The sequence below is a fragment of the Bubalus bubalis genome, chromosome X (genome assembly GCF_019923935.1).
Source record: "Bubalus bubalis isolate 160015118507 breed Murrah chromosome X, NDDB_SH_1, whole genome shotgun sequence".
Classification (NCBI taxonomy): domain Eukaryota; kingdom Metazoa; phylum Chordata; class Mammalia; order Artiodactyla; family Bovidae; genus Bubalus; species Bubalus bubalis.
The window spans coordinates 130,798,786-130,818,015 of record NC_059181.1 but is presented as its reverse complement, the minus strand read 5'-3'; the positions used below and the strand labels follow the sequence as shown (position 1 = coordinate 130,818,015).

General features: G+C 44.2%; 1 long non-coding RNA gene across 1 annotated transcript in view; it reads left to right on the top strand.

Moving 5' to 3' along the window:
* The first annotated feature begins 2,751 nt into the window (after positions 1–2,751).
* Positions 2,752–19,230, top strand: part of LOC123331844 — a 187,961-nt gene continuing 171,482 nt past the window's right edge. The window contains exon 1 of the long non-coding RNA XR_006548643.2: positions 2,752–3,033. This is a non-coding gene — a long non-coding RNA (uncharacterized LOC123331844). The remainder of the gene's footprint in view (positions 3,034–19,230) is intronic.

Here is a 19,230-nt window from a genome sequence, read left to right as displayed (position 1 = left end):
GGTTGGTGATTCTGAAGGACCAATCCCTTCATGGCTTATATTCCTGTTTGCATGAATATTCTATCTGCCTTTTGGGCAATTCGCATTGCATACTTTCATATTAAGAATTCCACTATGTTCTGCAAAACAGAAATCTCTTTAACCTTGCTGAGCCCACAGTTCCCAAACTTATTTTACCACATCATCTATTTTTTTTCCAGTATAATACTTTACTCATTGATGGTAGTTCTGCATCAAGGTAGTTGTGATTTTGGTTTGCTGTGAGAGCAGGTGATCTCAGAGTTTTACTCTGCATCTTGCATAGTCCCCCCACCCCACTGTTGCTGCTGCTGCTAAGTCGCTTCAGTCGTGTCTGACTCTGTGTGACCCCATGGACCACAGCCTACCAGGCTCCTCCGTCCATGGGATTTTCCAGGCAAGAGTACTGGAGTGGGGTGCCATTGTCTTCTCCGCCCACCCCACTGTAACACCTTAAAACACCTAGAAGAATTTGAAAGTTGCCCAAAGAGCTCTTGGTATGCTCTTTTCCAACGTTGTCACTGAAGTCTATAAAGGAAGTCTATATATTTTATAAATTTTATAGCCCCTGAGGACTTCAATATTTAAACTAGTCTTCCAAAGCTCCAAAGGCTCTTGATAAGACCACTTCCTCCTTCCAGAACTGGATTTAAGGGAGGCTCTAGTTTCCGTTTATTGTAGGGAAGCCCACCCTTCTCAAGGTGGCAATATTACCCACAGCAAGACTAAGGGTGCTTTATATTGTTTCTTGTGCTTAATGTAATAGCCTCCTTCAACACTGTCAGCCTACTGTAAATTGCCCAGGAAGACTATCCCCTAGAAAAAAGCTATAATTAGATCGAATTACCCACCTTCCCATAAGAGACTTGCTATAGAGTGAATATTTTTGTGTCCCGCCCCCACCCCTCCCACCCCCCGCCTCCAAATTCTTATGTTAAAACCTGATTCCCAGTGTGATAGTATGTGGAGTTGGGGGCTTTTAGAGGTGATTAGATCATAAGGTTGAAACCCTCATGAAAGGAATTAGTGTCCTTATGAAAGAGACCCAAAGAGGTCCCTCACCCTATTTGCCATGTGAGGTCAGAGTGAGAAGATGGCCATCTGTGAACTGGGAAATGGATCCTCACCAAATGCCACAACTGCAACTGCCTTGATCTTAGACTTCCCACTCTACAGAACTATGAGAACTTAATGTTTTTACACTACCCAGCCCATGATATCAGAGAAGGCAATGGCACCCCACTCCAGTACTCTTGCCTGGAGAATCCCATGGACCGAGGAGCCTGGTAGGCTGCAGTCCATGGGGTCGCTATGAGTTGGACACGACTGAGCGACTTCACTTTCACTTTTCACTTTCATGCATTGGAGAAGAAAATGGCAACCCACTCCAGTGTTCTTGCCTGGAGAATCCCAGGGACAGAGGAGCCTGGTGGGCTGCCGTCTCTGGGGTCGCACAGAGTTGGACACGACTGAAACGACTTGGCAGCAGCAGCAGCAGCCCATGATATTCTCTCATAGGGACCCAAAAGGACTAAAACAAGACTCAATCCCAGGACTAATCATTTCATACCTTATGTATTTATTTAGCTCACTTACTCTCAGATAGCCAAACCCCAGGGAATACCACATTTCCCAGATTCCCTTAAACTGACCCAATATCCCATTCCTCCCTAATTCCCTCAGCCATCCTAAGGAATTACTTGCATCTCATGGTCTGCTGTGAGCAATATCCCTAATGTTTGTATCTGCATCTATGAACAGCCTTTTTATTTTTGTCCTAAAGGAAACCTGGCTTTCCTTTAAGGTATAACTTGTCCTGAACCCCTTGCCAGTGGTAGCTGATTTTTATTTTCTCATATACCCCATTCCTCAGGTTTCTCCTCCTTCCTTTTCCAAAAACCTAGCTTCTATTGAATCTCCAGCCATCAGATGAACTATTATTACCAACCCTTTCGAGTTGGGCTCTAACAAGGGTCCTCCTGCCCAATGTCATTTAAGCCAGTAGAATAAGACTGAATTCATTTCAGAAACAAAGGAAAGGCTTATTAGCTGATAGAAGAATGGAGGGACTTCCCTGGCTGTCCAGTGGTTAGCACTTTGCCTTCCAATGCAGGGGTTGAGGGTTTGATCCCTGGATGGGGAGCTAGGATCCCACAGGCCTAATGGTCAAGAAACAAAAATATAGAACAGAGACAATATTGTAACAAATCCAATAAAGATTTTTAAAAAATGCATGCTCAGTCACCAAGTCATGTCTGACTCTGTGACCCCATGGACTGTAGCCCGCTAGATTCCTCTGTCCATGGGATTTTCCAGGCAAGAATACTAGGGTGAGTTGCCACTGGGCCACCTGGGAAGCCTGTTTTGAAAAATCATCCACATCCAAAAAAAAAAAAAAAAAAAACCCTAAAAAAATTTTCCTGTTATACAGAGTAAGTCAGAAAGGTGAGGGTGGGAACTGAGAGAGTAGGATTGAAACATATGCATGTACATTACCATTTGTAAAACAGATAGCTAATAGAAATCTGCTGTGTAGCACAGGTAGCTCAACCCAGTGCTCTGTGACAACCTAGAGGGGTAGGATGGGGGTGGGGTGGGAGGGAGGCACAAGAGGGAGGGCTATATGTATACTTTTGGCTGATTCATGTTGTTGTATAGCAGAAACCAAAACAACATTGTAAAGCGATTATCCTCCAATTAAAAATAAATTTAAAAGAAAGAATGGAGAGGTAAGAGTGCTGTGGGTGGGTCCGCTCTATAGGTTTTTTTGCGGGAGGGGGTGGAGTCTTTGTGGGGCAGGGCAGGTGTGCTGTATTTGGCTGCAGATCACAGCATGTGCACAGCATCTCTGCATTTGGCCTGCCGCTGCCGGGATCTTGAATTGAGGTAGGGTGCAGGGATTCTGTGGTAGGAAATCTGGTCTGAAGTGCCTGGTCTGAGTCCTCTGCTTGGGGCACCCTTGTGAGTGAGTGAAACTAGACTCAGCACAAAGGAAAAGGAAGAAAAGGAAAAGAGGTCAGATTTTATATTATTCGCCAAATTCTATCGTTATTTCTCAGGAATTGTTAGTGGGCTTTGCCAATGACAAATCCCTCCTGTCTTTTGTTCTGCTCCTCATTCTTGAGGGGTGCTGGGCATCTCAGGTCCTCTCCTGGGGTTCCTTCTTGATGATTTCAGGTACTGTCAGAACCCTGAGTAGAGGAATGGCCCTTCTTCCAGCTGCCTTGAGGTCTGTTTGGTGCCCTCCAGGCCTCGGCCCTAACTGTCCATATCCCTGAGCAGCCACTATCATTTGTCTGAGCAGGCTCTGGGAGTTGGTGATGGACAGGGAAGCCTGGCGTGCTGCAGTCCATGGGGTCACAAAGAGTCAGACGCGACTGAACTGACTGACTGAACCTTATGGAGACAAAGGACACCAGAAAATGTAAGGTTCATGGCCCAAATATTAGCAAGAGAATGATGGTCACATGTCAAGTTTTCTTAAAAATGAAAACTTTCTTAAAAAGTTATCTCGGTGTTTGCCCTGTATATAAGCAAAAGTGTACTGCAGTGCTGAGGCTCACTGCTGCCGCCTGAATAGCCCTGGTCACACTTCTGTTGTTTTCCGGAAAAGAAGCTTTAGGTCAGAGAGAGGGTCACATGAGAGTCAATAGGGCTGTTGTCTCAGGTTGTCTCTCTGGAGATGGGGGCTCTGTGGGGCCTGTTCAATCGAGAGTGATGTGCCCACAGAGTGATCCCGGCAACTTCAGGGCAGAGTGGGTGGTTAGGGTCACCCAGCAGGGGTCTGTTCCCTTAAGGAGTGTGCTGAGCTTGTGATCCACTGGGTTTCCAGGTTTTTATGTGCACCTGGTCTCCTAGCTAGAAGGGGTTTAGGACCAGGTCAGTGAATGTGGGCTGCACGTGTTTACCATCTTCTGCCTTGGCATTTGTGATTTCTCCTAGTTTCTCCATTTCAAGGGGGTTAAGGTGTCCTTTCTCTTGGGCTTGGGGAATGGGTCTACCGTACATGAGTCCAGATGAACTTTAATTTAACTGTTAGGGCTAAACGCATGCAGAGCAGGACAATAGGAAGCAGCTTAATTCAGTTTTGAGTTTTCTAACACAGTTAAGTGGAGAAGGTGATGGCACCCCACTCCAGTACTCTTGCCTGGAAAATTCCATGGACGGAGCCTGGTGGGCTGCAGTCCATGGGGTCGCTAAGAGTCAGACACGACTGAGTGACTTCACTTTCACTTTTCACTTTCACGCATTGGAGAAGGAAATGTCAACCCACTCCAGTGTTCTTGCCTGGAGAATCCCAGGGACTGGGGAGCCTGGTGGGCTGCCGTCTGTGGGGTCGCACAGAGTCGGACACGACTGAAGCGACTTAGCAGCAGCAGCAACACGGTTAAGGACCTTTTAAAAGTCTGATTGGATCTCTCTACAGTCCCCAGTGATTGGGGTCTCCAGGCTTAGTGCGAGATCCATTTTACGCCCAGGACACTTGTTATTCCCTTTATTGCTTAAGACACAAATGCTGGGCAATTATTGCTTTGTAGGGATCCTGGGAGCGCAAGCCTGGGGATTATTTCTTTTATTAATGTCTTAGCCACTGTGGCTAATGTTTCAGTTCTAGTAGAGAATGTTTCTATCTACCCAGAAAATGTGTCTGCTCACACCAAGATGCTGGGAGCCGGCATATTGCATATTGAGTGCATATTGCATATTGAGTGCATATTGCATATTGAGTGCAGCACTTTCCACAGCATCATCTTTCAGGATCTGGAATAGCTCAACTGGAATTCTATCACTGCCGGGAGCCAGCGTGAGGAACTCCGCCCATGACAAAGGTCATGAGGAAGGAGGCTCGGCATACGCAAAGGCGGGATCGAGCCTCAGGAGTCCCCCTGGAAATTCTCGAGCATCTACCCCCCAAGCCAGAGTCTGCCTACTTTCTGCTTTGTGCTTTCACCTACACCTCTGACTTTACAGGGGGCTGTCCCCCACTACCTCTCTCTGAAAAAAGAGTTAGCTTACAGCTCCAGTTAATAATTCCTGGGTGTGACAGTGTTTCAACCTAAAAACTCCTTTGGAAATCCTCTAGCCTGCCTGAATAGGTTTTTTCCGGCCACATGTGATTGTTCAGAGCCTCCCAACTGTGAGAGGCAGGAGATGTTCTAAACTGCCTAAACACAGATTCCTTTGAGTAGTTAAAAGATTGATTAGAAATTGTATTGGTGAAGGGTTTTTCACTTGTTGGGCCAATGTTTGCTGCTAAGTCTCCATACTCCTTACCTACTGTGTCCTTGGCAGTGTATTGATTGATATAATGGGTGTATAGAAATGTAAAATGCAGCTTTGTCCAATGCTTTTTTGGAGGCTGGTGCCTGACTTTGGAATAATCACCTTTAGAGAAAAATAAGTTTCTTAAAATGTTAACAGGCCTCCTGGCCAGAAGATGATGCCAATCACCTGAACTTTTGCATATGATAAGTTTGAAAGCCTGGCTTCGATTAGGACCAGGAACTGCTGTCCTTGCATGACTCCACCCCTTCCCCCATTATCCTCTATGCATAACTTAAGGTATAAAAACTACTTTGGAAAATAAAGTGCGGGCCTTGTTCACTGAAACTTGGTCTCCCCATGTCACTCTCTCTCCCAAATTCTGGCTGAGTCTCCATCTGGAGCGCGGAACCCACCATGCTTGCTAATTATGCCTGGGCTTCTAAGATCCGACCGGGGAGGCCTCAGTGTCTCCTCTCCTTCTGGAGAACGGAAGGACGCCTGCGGCCTACGTAAGTGGTGCAAACTTCTTGTCTTGAAGTTTTATTGGTCTCCCGTGTAAACCAAGCTACTCAGCCTCTTTTCTCCACTGAATTTTCCTACTGAGCTATCCTCATTCTATTACTCTTTGTATCCTTAATTAACGTGTAATTAAGCAGTTGTTTCCTGACCCTCGCCTATGCCGTCTCTCCTTCGAATACTCTGGATCAGCTGGGGCTGGACCCCGGCACCAAGACATAGCTGAAATTGCCTGGTACTCACATACACACTGGGTGTGACAGTGAAATCAGTCTGTCAGTCTTCTCCTGGATATGTCCGCCTGGTTCAAATGGATCTTATCTGGGGGCCTCTTGAGGTTCTGGTGTTGGAGTTGCTCATTGTGAAGTTGGAGCATGTCTCAACTGTCTGACTGATAAAGCGAAATAATATATAGGGCTTCCCTTCTGTAGCGAGTTCCATGATCTTCCCTGAGGGCACAACACTTGCAGTTTGGGGAAAGAAGTATTGCCCACGTTCATTAACTAGCTACTCGTGACCTTAGAGCTCTATTAAAGCCCCATTTTGCGGCTTTGTCTAATTTTTCCTTTGTGTAGACATGGGAATGATCGGATGGATCTGGCCTTGAAGTTATGAGGGGTAGTTGCCAAGTTACTGGTCCTAGGACTGCCCTTCCGGCTGTTGTATGCGCCTTGTTTCCCTTTATTACCTCTTTATCCCCCTTTTGCTGACCCCTGTTGTGAATGACTACCACCCTTTGGGGAAGTTATATTGCTTCTAAGAGCTTCAATATCCTTAAGCCATGTTTCACTTGTGTATTTTCCACAGCAACCTTACCTCTTTCCTTCCAAATAGCCCTGTAGTGCATATGTAGCATGTGCATACTGGAAATCTGTGAAAACATTTAAGAACTTCCCTGTCCTGAGCTCTAATTTTTGGGTGAGGGCTCTCAGTTTCTCCTTTTGGGCAGAAGTCCCGGGGAGAAGGCTTCTTGCTTCTCTGATTTGGGTCTGCAAGGTTGCTGTGTGTCCTGCCAGCCTTTCCCTCTCTCTCACAAAACTGTTCTTTTTTGTGAACCATTCCTCCTGTTCAGGATTTGGGAGAGGCTCACTTCCTAGTTTGGGGTGATTGGAATAGATTGTGTCTATGATTTCTGTATAATCCTGCTCCAGGGGTCCCCTTTCTGTGGGTAGCAGGGTGGAAAGATTTAGCTTGTGAGACGTTTGTATGGTAGCCTCTGGGTTGTCTAAAAGCATAGCTTGAACTTCAGTCAGCTCTCCATGTGATAGCTGTTCTGTTACCTTAGAACTTGCTATAGCCTGAACCTGGTATGGAGGCCATATAGTGATTGGCTGACCAAAGGTTAACTTTTCAACCTCCTGTAGCAGGGTTGTAGGAAAAGAGGACACCCTTTAGAGGTTTGATCTAATTGTTCAAGGAAATAAGCAATCACCCAAGTAAAGGGTGATGGTTTTTGAGCTAATATCCCAAGGGCAATTTGCTTTTTCTCATGAATATAAAGATCGGAGGGTTTAGCTAAAACTGGGAGGACTAAGAAGGAAGCCTGAAGTCTTGCTTTTTCAGCTCTTGAAAAACCCCTTCAATATTCTGAATTCCATTCAAAAAGGTCATCATTCTTTGCTTTCAACTTTTCACATAGAGGCCAGGCTACTATACCCTAGTTAGGGATCCAGATGTGGCAAAACCCGGCCACCCCTGAGAAAACCCCTAAGTTGCCTTCTAGTTTTAGGAGGGGCAAGCCTGTAAATGGCTTCTTTCCTTTCCTGGGGTAGGCTTCTCTGACTGTCTGTGAGAATAAAGCCTAGGTGGGTCATCTTTTAGGTGGGTCATCTTGTTGCTAAGCTGCTAAGTCACTTCAGTCGTGTCCGACTCTGTGCGACCCCATAGACGGCAGCCCACCAGGCTCCCCCGTCCCTGGGAGTCTCCAGGCAAGAACACTGGAGTGGGTTGCCATTTCTTTCTCCAATGCATGAAAGTGAAAAGTGAAAGTGAAGTCGCTCAGTCGTGTCCGACTCTTAGCGACCCCATGGACTGCAACCTACCAGGCTCCTCCGTCCATGGGATTTTCCAGGCAAGAGTACTGGAGTGGGGTGCCATTGCCTTCTCCGCGTCATCTTAGTTTGTGATATTCGAGACTGTCTTGGATACCTTATATCTTTTATTGGCTAGGTGGTTCAGAGTGGTTACAATATTTTTGTCAGAGGCGTCCTTAGTGTGGCTGGTGATCAGAGTGTCATCTACATACTGGAGGAGGGTTCCCACTCAGTATTCCCCACTGGGTTTCTTTGGGGAAAAATGGAAGTATTACAGAATGAGTGTCATGGTTTAGTAAGGATCTGGTCAGTGAGGCCCTGTATCACAGGGGCAATGCTCAACAGTCTACTGACTGAGAGGGTACTGTTCTGTTGGGCCATGTACATGCGTGTTTTAGATGGACTATCACAGGACTGGCTCTTACAGCTTGTCCCACCCATCTCTGGGCCCAGACTTAAGGATTTACTCCAGGAAGGTCAATTTGCTCTGTCCAGGGAGGTTTGAACTCCTCCATTAACATTGTCATCTTACGCCCTTTGTCTAAAGGGACGCATCTCCGCTTTGTCTCCCATTAGGTGGAGAGTGGCGCCCAGTTAATGTAAGATCGCTCTTCCTAGCAGGGGTACAGGGCATGTGGGGACACACAAGAAGGAATGGGTGAGCTTGTGTTCATCTAGTGTACATTTTAATGACTCTATGAATACCCATTCTTGGGCTTTCCTGATCCCCTCATAACTGTGCTACTCTTTTGACTGAGTTTGCCTGATCTGGTGTTCAGAACTAAATGGCATGGATGTCTACTAAGAAATCCGCAGGCTTTCCTCCTCGTGTCCAATGTCAGTTGGGGCTCCCCAAGGGTCAGTTGTAATGTCAGTTTAGGAGTTTTCTGGTCCCATCATTCTTCATGTATTTGGACCACCTGCCTTTGAGGGTAGTCAACAGTATCTGTCATTTCTGGTCCCCCTTTCAGGGGCAGCGAGGGCATTCTCTCTTCCAGTATCCCTCTTGTTTTACATATGGTACACTGACTAGACCCTAGTTTCCTTGGCTTGCTATCCCTTGGTTGGGGCCAGGGGTCACTCACCAGAGTTCAGTGTCTCCATGGGCAGTTAGTTCAGATTTCTGTGCCCACTGTCATTGGAGGGCAACAGCTAGTAGGCAGGCTTGTCTCCTGGCCTTTTTATCCTCTGGCTCTTCCTCCTCTATACTTTGGTTATTAAAAGCAGGTAGGCAACCTCAACCAACGAAGAAGTAGGGGTATTTGTTTCTAATTCCAATTTCTAAAGTTTATGCCTAATGTTAGGGGCACTTTGAGAAACAAATTATGACCTCAGGATTTCATTCCCTTTCAAAGACTGAAGGTCAGTGGTAGTATAGATTTGGAGGCCTTCCCTGAGGTTTTCTAGGGATGCCAGAGGATTTTAAGTTGTTCCCTGATTGATGTTTTTCATCTTTATTCCAAGTGACAGGTTTCTTTCCTGCTGCCTTCATTCCTTTTAGGATCATACCTTTATAATGGGTCAGCCTCTGTCTTCTCTATGATCTCAGTGGTTCCTGTTGGGCTTGTTATCTGGGACTATTTGATTCCCCAGTCTGAAATGAACATGAACTACCTTGTTTCTGTTCTCTTTGTCTGCATTCCTGTTAGGCTTTTGAAAACAGTGTGGCCTCTGGATGTCAGCCAGTGGGGTCATGGGTCTGAAAGATTCCCCAGATCAGATTTAGGAACTATTCTGAATCTTCCTTTCCTCAACCCCTTACTATGACTTTTCCATGTATACACATCAGAAGTGGTAAATGGGATGTGTACCTGGATAAGCCCTCCTCTACTGAGGACCCGGCTCAAAGGGAACACTTTTCTTCATGGGTTGTTGAACCCTGGTTAGTGATTAGTCCCATTTAGCATAGTTGCTAGACTGAGTTCTGGGGGAGGGGGCTGGTATAGAGGGAGCCCTTTGGGCCTGTGACCCAGATCAGAACATGAATGAAGAGGGTAGGGAGGGAGCAATAGGAGGAGGGTTGGGGAGGAGATCAAGAAGGCCCTCAAATGAACGATCACGAACTGATATTACCTCAGTGGGGGAGTGCCCACATTCCATTTGAAGACCTTTATTCTGCTATAAGGTCGTAAAAACTGGACATAGGGAATTTTATCCCATTTCTTTTGTCTCTGGCACAGCAGGTCCAGTTGTAGAAATGGAGTTGTAATTCTGAGACCCAATGCTGGGCCAACTTTACCCATCTCTCAGCAGGTATTGGGGCCAGCCTGTATCACATATGAAGATTAAATATTTTGGGGTCGTGGGGTGATACCTGAAAACTTCCAGTTCTACAGAATGCACAGTAATGGGCTGTCCTTGAGTATGGTGGACATTTGGTTTCCTGTAACTTACATGTTTTGTTTTGGATTTCTTTCAAACTACCAAGGGTGGTGGGATTGGAGTCATTTGTTGCAATGCAAATGTTACAAAATATGACCCAGATAAGATTTTCGGTTCAAGAAATTTAGAACAAGCACCAAATTGTTAATAGATTTTTTAAAAGACCAAAATAGGAAGCATGCAAATGGCATGGATTCTGGCCTGGTAGGCTGTAGTCCACGGGGTCGCTAAGAGTTGGACACGACTGAGAGACTTCACTTTCACTTTTCACTTTCATGCATTAGAGAAGGAAATGGCAACCCACTCCAGTGTTCTTGCCTGGAGAATCCCAGGGACGGGGGAGCCTGGTAGGCTGCCGTCTATGGGGTCGCACAGAGTCGGACACTGACTGAAGTGACTTAGCAGCAGCAGCAGCAACCCTTGAATTTTCAATGCCAGTACTTGAGATAATTACTCCCGTCTCAGTTATATGAGTTTAGACAGGACTGCCAAGGGCTTCCCAGATGATGCTAGTGGTAAAGAAGCCACCTGCCAATGCAGGAGACATAAGAGACATGGGTTCTATCCCTGGGTTGGGAAGATCCCCTGGAGAAGGGCATGGCAAACCACTCCAGTATTCTTGCCTGGAGAATCTCATGGACAGAGGAGCCTGGTGGGCTAGTCCATGGGGTCAAAAACAGTTGGACATGACTGAAGTTACTTAGCATGCATGCATGCCATCAGGCCAGAAAAACTTAGCCATGTTACTCCTGACCTTCTTGGTCCATTAGGGAGGGTCACAGCTGTCTGAGGTGGGTATCTTCTCTTTGATCAAAGAATGGAAAGGTGGGAGCTTGAACCCTCGAGTATATTCCTCTCCCTGAGAGGCCATTGTTGGAGCTGCATTATAAGGTTCTTGTCAGCAGGGGAAGGGGACAGAGTTCTTGTGGGCCAGGAATAGCTATGTTGCTCATGGCATCCCAGATCAAAGTGCTAGGTACAGCATTTCTGCACCCTGTATGTCATTGCCATCTTGAAGTGTCATGCACAGTGCTTTTGCACATGGTCCACCAAGCTGAAGTGGTGAGCACAGCCATTTTGCACTAGGAACTCTGATCTGAAGTGCCTGGTGCAAGGCCTCTGCATGTGCCACCACATAATCAAGTGAAACTAGACGAAGCACAAATGAGAAAAGAAGGTGAGAGAGAAACAAAGTAGTTCAGTATTTTGCAACACTGAGATTTGCCACACACACATAAAAAATCACAGTTCTTCTGGCTGAATTAACTTTAAATTGAGATCTATAAATCTCATTTCCCTAACACACTTCTCAGGGAAACTTGTGCTCCCATTTTCCCAGAAAGTATTTTCACTAGTTCCCTTTATAAACCATCCATAGCTCCTTTACTACTCAACCTGACCTGCTAATCTTATTTCACTGAGAAAATAAAAGCAATCAGAATGAAGCTATTTCATCTTCCTACCTGAAATACCAGCCCATCTCTGATGTCCTTTTACAATAGGTAAACTGTCCCTGGTCTCATCTAAGGCTAGTCCTTTCCATATGTACTGGATCTCATCCCCTCTCAGTCTCTCTTCTCAACTATTTCACTCCAGCAGTTATCTTCCCTTTATCTTGCAAAATCAAATTTATCCCTCTCAAGGATCATTATCATCAACTACAAGCATGTAATTTTCTTCATCTTAAAAATTCTTTCATTGACCTGACATCTCTCTCTAGCTTTCCACCCTATCTTTTGCTTTCTTTTATAATAAAAATGCTAAAAATAGACATTTGCACTCACACTCTCTATCTCCTGTTTTTTTTTTTAAATCAAACTTCAGTCAATCAGACTCTCATTCCCGTTCTTTAACTAAGATGGCTTTTGTTAACATCATGAATGACCATTATCTTTTTTAAGATGGTGGTCAAATATATTTCCTCATCTTAACTTGCCTCTCAATGTCATTGATACAGTTAATTCTTCTGCATCAAGTTGGGTCCTTAGAGGAGCAGATGTCAAGATGTGATTAAGGTACAAGGGAATTATTGAGAGCAGTACTTATGAATGATAAAAGGGAGAGAGCAGGAGAAGGTAGGGAAAGCGTCTGTGATAAAGGTCAGATACCTGTGAAAAGAGAGAAGGAAAAATGCATAAAGTAGGAAGAGTCTCAGAAGAGTCATTGAGCCACAGTTATACACCTGAAGAGTCCCACAACCTACAGTAGAACCCCATGCTGTGCTCAGTCATTGGTGAGCAAGTGTATAAAGGAAGCATGGCCTCACCACAAATAGCATGGGAGATACAGAAAGATGAAAGCTGGGGTTGCTGGCCAACCATCCCCCTACAAGGTAGATCTAAGTGTAGCATTAATATGGCCACATACACTTCTTTCCTTTTGAAATAACGTTCTTTGCTTGGTTCTTGGCATGCCACACTCTCTTGATTTTCAGCCTTCCTAGGACTTCTTGTTGAATCCTCCTTGTTTTTCTAAACTCTAATGACTAGATTATTTGCAGGGCTAAACCCTCTATTCTCTTCTTTATCCATGCATAGAACTTAGGGGAATTCATCCAGTGTGATGGATACTACATAGATTTATACCATAACCTACAACTCCATTGTTTGGCGTTTACAACATACAGTGTTTACAACTTATAATGTTTGGATATCTAAAAAATGCCTTAAGTAAATGAAAACACTAATTTGAAGAGATACATGCACCCCAATGTTCATAGCAATATTATTTACAATAACCAAGATATGGAAACAACCTTGCTGCTGCTGCTGCTAAGTCCCTTCAGTTGTGTCTGACTCTGTGCGACCCCATAGACGGCAGCCCACCAGGCTCCCCTGTCCCTGGGATTCTCCAGGCAAGAACACTGGAGTGGGTTGCTATTTCCTTCTCCAATGCATGAAAGTGAAAAGTGAAAGTGAAGTCGCTCAGTTGTGTCTGACTGGTAGCGACCCCATGGACTGCGGCCTACCAGGCTCCTCTGTCCATGGGATTTTCCAGGCAAGAGTACTGGAGTGGCTTGCCATTGCCTTCTCCGGGAAACAAACTTAGTCTCCACCAATAGATGAATGGATAAAGAAAATGTGGCATGCATGTACAATGGAATATTACTCAGCCATAAAAAGAATGAAATTTTGCCATTTGTAACAGCATAGATGGAGCTGTCTGGTATTATGCTTAGTGAAGGAAGTCAAGCAGAGAAGGACAAATACTGTATGTTTTCACATCTATGTGGAATTTAAAAAACAAAAAATGGTATGAATATACCTAAAGAGAAAGAGACCTACAGATACAGAGAGGAAAGTGGTGGTTGCCTGAGAGGAGAGAGATGGAAGACAGGCAAAACAGGTAAGAGGGATTAAGAGGTACAAACTACTAGGTATAAAACAAGTAAGCTACAAGGATGTAATGTACAGCACAGGGAAGATAGCCAATATTTTATAATAGCTTTATATAGTATATAATCTATAAAAATACCACATTATTATGTTATGCACGTGAAACTAATATTATGTCAACTACATTTTAAATAAAAGCATGAATGAATAATTACCTCAAACTTAACATATCCAAGCAAGAACTGTTGATTTTCTAATGCCTCATATCTCACAAAACTTCTCCTTCCACAGTGCTACTTAACTCTGTAAAAGGCAACACAACTATTCATTAGTTGCTCAAGTCACAAGATTTGCAATCATATAAAAGTCTTCTCTGTCTCACATTGCAGTATTTAATTTATCATCAAAATTCTGTCAGCTTTCAGTTCGAAATTTGTTCTAGTATGATCATTTCTTCTTCCTCTACTGCTTAGTTCTAATATAATGCTTCAGGCTCTACCTTTTTACTCTCCTGATGGAATTCTATTGTTTTGTCCTGGTGTTTCTGGATTTCTGCCTCTTTGAATTCCTCTTCCCAAGTCTCTGATACTGATGCTTCAGTTGACATATCTTCTTGGCTCTCAATTCAAGCATCACCCCTGAACACTACTACTTTTTTAACCTTTTATGGCTCTGCATTGTACAGCTGGCAACTCACTGTATTCATTCAACCGATATTTATAGTGTCCCCATGTAAAGGAATAGTTCTAGGTAATAAGGATATAGCATCAACAAAATGGAAAATATCATAGCTTGCTATAGAACTGATATTCTAATAGAGGAAGACAGGCAATAAATGAATAAATATATAATTCATCATGTGGGAGTAAGAAATAGAAAAGTAAAAACAAGTATCAGGATATCAGAAACACTGGGTAATGTGTACTGTTTTTATAAATGGTGCTGAGGGAAAAGTACCCTGTGAAGGTAACATTTGAGCAAAGTTGGAGGGAGAGAACCATGCAACTAGGGAAAGAGTATTCCAGGCAGAAAGAAGTGTACTACAAAAGCCCTAAAGTAGGAATGTTCCTGGTATGTTCAGTGAGGCTGGATTGGTTACATATTGTTGTGTAATGCTACCCCAATACCTAGTGACTTAAGACAGAAGTTATTCATTATATCACAGTGAGCACAGGTTTAACAAAATCTGGTTGTGATTTAACTGTGTATCTCTGGCTTGCAAGGCTGCAATCAAGGTGTCACCTCAGATGAATTTACCTCAAGGCTTGACTTGGGGAGGATCCACTTCCTAGCTTACACACATGGCTGCTGGAATGATTCAGTTCTTGCAGTGTGTTGGGTTGAAGTCCTCAGTTCTTTGTTGGCTATTGGCTTCCTCAGAGGCCCACCTTGGTCTCTTAACACATGGCCTTCTCCATAAGGAAGCTCACCATGTGGCAGTTGTCTTCTCTCTGATTTAGCAACAGAGGGAGCAAGATAGGGTGAATATGGGATCCAGTTTTTATAACCCAATCTCTGAAGTCACTTGCCATTACTTTTGTAATATCCTGTTTCTAGAGGTGGATCACTAAGTCCAGTCGACACTGAAGGGTAGAGGATTGCACAAGGCGGTGAACACCAGGAGACAAGGATTGTCGCATGCATGCTCAGTCATGTCCACCTCTTTGTAACCCCATGGACTGTAGCCTGCCAGGCTCCTCTGTCCATGGGATTTCCCAGGCAAGAATTATATTGGAGTGGGTTGCCACTTCCTCCTCCAGGGGATCTGCCTATCCCAAGGATAATTGGGGGCCATTAAAATAAGACTACTTACTACAGAGGTCATTGTGGCTGAAACAGAATGGTCAGTGGATATAGTGATAGGAAATGAAGTCAGAGAAGTTGAGGAAGGATCAGATCATGTGCATTCTCATGGGCCCTTGTATGTGTCTGAATTTAAAAGACTCATTCAGCTGCTTTTGGGAGAATGGGCTATATGAGATCAAGGTCTAAAGCAGGGAGTGCAGTTAGGTTGTTGTTATTCAGTTGCTAAGTTCTGTCCGACTCTTTGTGACCCTATGGACTGCAGCACACCAGGCTTTCCTGTCCTTCACCAACTCCTGGAGCTTGCCTAACTCATGTCCATTGAGTCAGTGATGCCATCTAAGCATCTCATCCTCGGTTGTCCCCTTCTCCTGCCTTCAATCTTTCCCAGTATCCGGGCCTTTTCCAATGAGCTGGCTCTTCCATTAGGTGGCCAAAGTATTGGAGCTTCAGAACTGAGCCGTGAGACACCTCATCTGGAAGTTGGGAAGAGGAGGTGAGGCCAGCAAAAGATACCAAGAATAAGCTGCCAATGAGGTAGAAGGTAAACTAAGAAAAGTTTCCTGAGAGAATATCATGTATTTACAGTACCATTTAATTCTTTTGGCTTCAGGCAGGAGTGTGTCTTGAGGATGTAAAGATAAAGGTGAAAAGATGGAACAGTTAAACTGATTTCCACCCAGCCTCCTTAGCAGAGCTTGAAAATGGTGTAACTTATCATGAGAAATGCTGGGCTGGAGGAAGCACAAGCTGGAATCAAGATTGCCAGGAGAAATATTAATAACATCAGATATGCAGATGACACCACCCTTATGGCAGAAAGTGAAGAACTAAAGAGCCTCTTGATGAAAGTGAGAGAGGAGAGTGAAAAAGTTGGCTTAAAGTTCTACATTCAGAAAACTAAGATCATGGCATCTGGTCCCATCACTTCATGGCAAATAGATGGGGAAACAATGGAAACAGTGTCAGACTTTATTTTTGGGGGCTCCAAATCACTGCAGATGGTGATTGCAGACATGAAATTAAAAGATGCTTACTCCTTGGAAGGAAAGTTATGACCAACCTAGATAGCACATTCAAAAGCAGAGACATTACTTTGCCAACAAAGATCCGTCTAGTCAAGGCTATGGTTTTTCCAGTAGTCATGTATGGATGTGAGAGTTGGACTATAAAGAAAGCTGAGAGCTTAAGAATTGTTGCTTTTGAACTGTGGTGTTGGAGAAGACTCTTGAGAGTCCCTTGGACTGCAAGGAGATCCAATCAGTCCTTCCTAAAGGAGATCAGTCCTGGGTGTTCATTGGAAGGACTGATGTTGAAGCTGAAACTCCAATACTTTGGCCACCTGATGTGAAGAGCTGACTCATTTGAAAAGACCCTGATGCTGGGAAAGATTGAGGGCAGGAGGAGAAGGGGATGGCAGAGGATGAGATCATTGGATGGCATCACCGACTCAGTGTACATGGGTTTGGGTGGACTCCGGGAGTTGGTGATGGACAGGGAGGCCTGGCATGCTGCAGTTCATGGGGTCGCAAAGAGTTGGACACGACTGAGTGACTGAACTGATACTGACTGAACTGATAGCCTGGATATTGGGATGAGAGAGACAGAGAATGTGTGTGCATATTCAGAGACATATATTCAGAATTTTAACACTCTATGGTTTGGTAGAGGGCCCACCATTATTGTTGCATGATTATATTCTTGTTGACCCAATTCACGTATCAGTGTCCTTTACCAAGGTCCTGGGGGCATTTGAGTTTGAGAGACACATAGTTGTAACCATTGAAGATATTTTATATTTGTGGATGTATTCCATTCAGTTCAGTTTAACAAAAACCAGAGACATATATGTTCCACTTCAATAAAAATATCAGCCAAGTCAGTTTCCTCAAAGTGATGAAATAAATTTTTTTTCTCTAGCAAAAGATCAATAAATTAATTATAACTGATATTTGTATAGCATTTCCCCCACATTATTTCATTTAAATTCTACTCTAATGATGTGATGTATTTATCATCATCATCTTGTAGATGAGGCAAATGAAGTTCTTATGGATGAGGTTAAATAAGCTTAAGCAGCTTATTTAATGTCATAGAGTAATGAGGGAGAGCTGGATCTTGAACCCAGTTAGTGATCAATTTTCCATCCTAGGTATAAGCAGTGATGGTGCTTGGAAGAAGGGTCAACCTCAGCAGGAGCTGTGACAACAGACTCTGAGAAGGGCTTTGGGAAGGTGCAGGCAAATCAACTACTATGTGTACTGCATAGATAAAACTGTTTGAATGTGAGGTTAAATAAAATAGTTCCTATGTACTAGACTGAAAGAAGCTATGCTTTATGCAGTTAGATAAATTCCTTCATTCCCACTGGTTTCTCTTGGAGGAGAATCAAATTCACTAACACCTGTGGCAACACCACACCTGTCTATTCAGTGGATCCTCTCCTTGGTGACATCCACTTTAGATACTCAGGGTTCAGTTTAGTTCAGTCACTCAGTCATGTCCGACTCTTTGTGACCCCACAGACTGCAGCATGGCAGGCTTCCTTGTCCATCGCCAACTCCTGGAGCTTGCTCAAATACATGTCCATCAAGTCGGTGATGCCATCCAACCATCTCATCCTCTTTTGTCCTCTTCTCCTCTTGCCCTCAATCTTTCTCAGCATCAGGATCTTTTCTAGTGAGTCAGTTCTTCACATCAGATGGCCAAAGTATTGGAGCTTCAGCTTTAGCATCAGTCCTAATGAATATTCAGGGTTGATTTCCTTTAGGATTGACTGGTTTGATCTCCTTGCAGTCCAAGGGACTCTCAAGAGTCCAGTTCAAAAGCATCAATTCTTTGGTCCTCAGCTTTATTTATGGCACAACTCTTACATTCATCCATGACTACTGGAAAAACCATAGCTTGACTAGACAGACTTTTGTCGCAAAGTAATGTCTCTACTTTTTAATATGCTGTCTAGGTTGGTCACTCAGAGAAGGCAATGGCACCCCACTCCAGTACTCTTGCCTGGAAAATCCCATGGACAGAGGAGCCTGGTAGGCTGCAGTCCATGGGGTCGCTATGAGTTGGATATGACTGAGCGACGTCACTTTCACTTTTCACTTTCATGCATTGGAGAAGGAAATGGCAACCCACTCCAGTGTTCTTGCCTGGAGAATCCCAGGGACGGGGGAGCCTGGTGGGCTGCTGTCCATTGGGTCACATAGAGTCGGACACGACTGAAGCGACTTAGCAGCAGCAGCTAGGTTGGTCATAACTTTTCTTCCAAGGAGCAAGCATCTTTTAATTTTATGGCTGCAGTCACCATCTCCAGTGATTTTAGAGCCCAAGAAAATAAAATCTGTCACTGTTTCCATTGTTTCCCCATTTATTTGCCATGAAGTGGTGGGACTGGATGCTTTGATTTTAGTTTTCTCAATGTTGAGTTTTAAGGCAGCTTTTTCACTCTCTTCTTTCACTTTTAAGAGGCCTTCAGTTCCTCTTTGCTGTCTGCCATAAGAGTGGTGTCATCTGCATATCTGAGGTTACTGATAGTTCTCCCAGCTATCTTGATTCCAGCTTGTGCTTCATCCAGCCCAACATTTCACATGATGTACTCTGCATAGAAATTAAATAAGCAGGTTGACAATACATAGCCTTGACATACTCCTTTCCCAATTTGGAACCAGTCTGTTGTTCCATGTCCGGTTCTACCTGTTGCTTCTTGACCTGCATACAGATTTCTCAGGAGGCAGGTAAGGTGGTCTGGTATTCCCATCTCTTGAAGAATTTTTCATAGTTTGTTGTGATCCACACAGTCAAAGGCTTTGGCGTAGTCAATAAAGCAGAAGTAGATGTTTTTTCTGAAACACTCTCTTGCTTTTTCGATGTTCCAA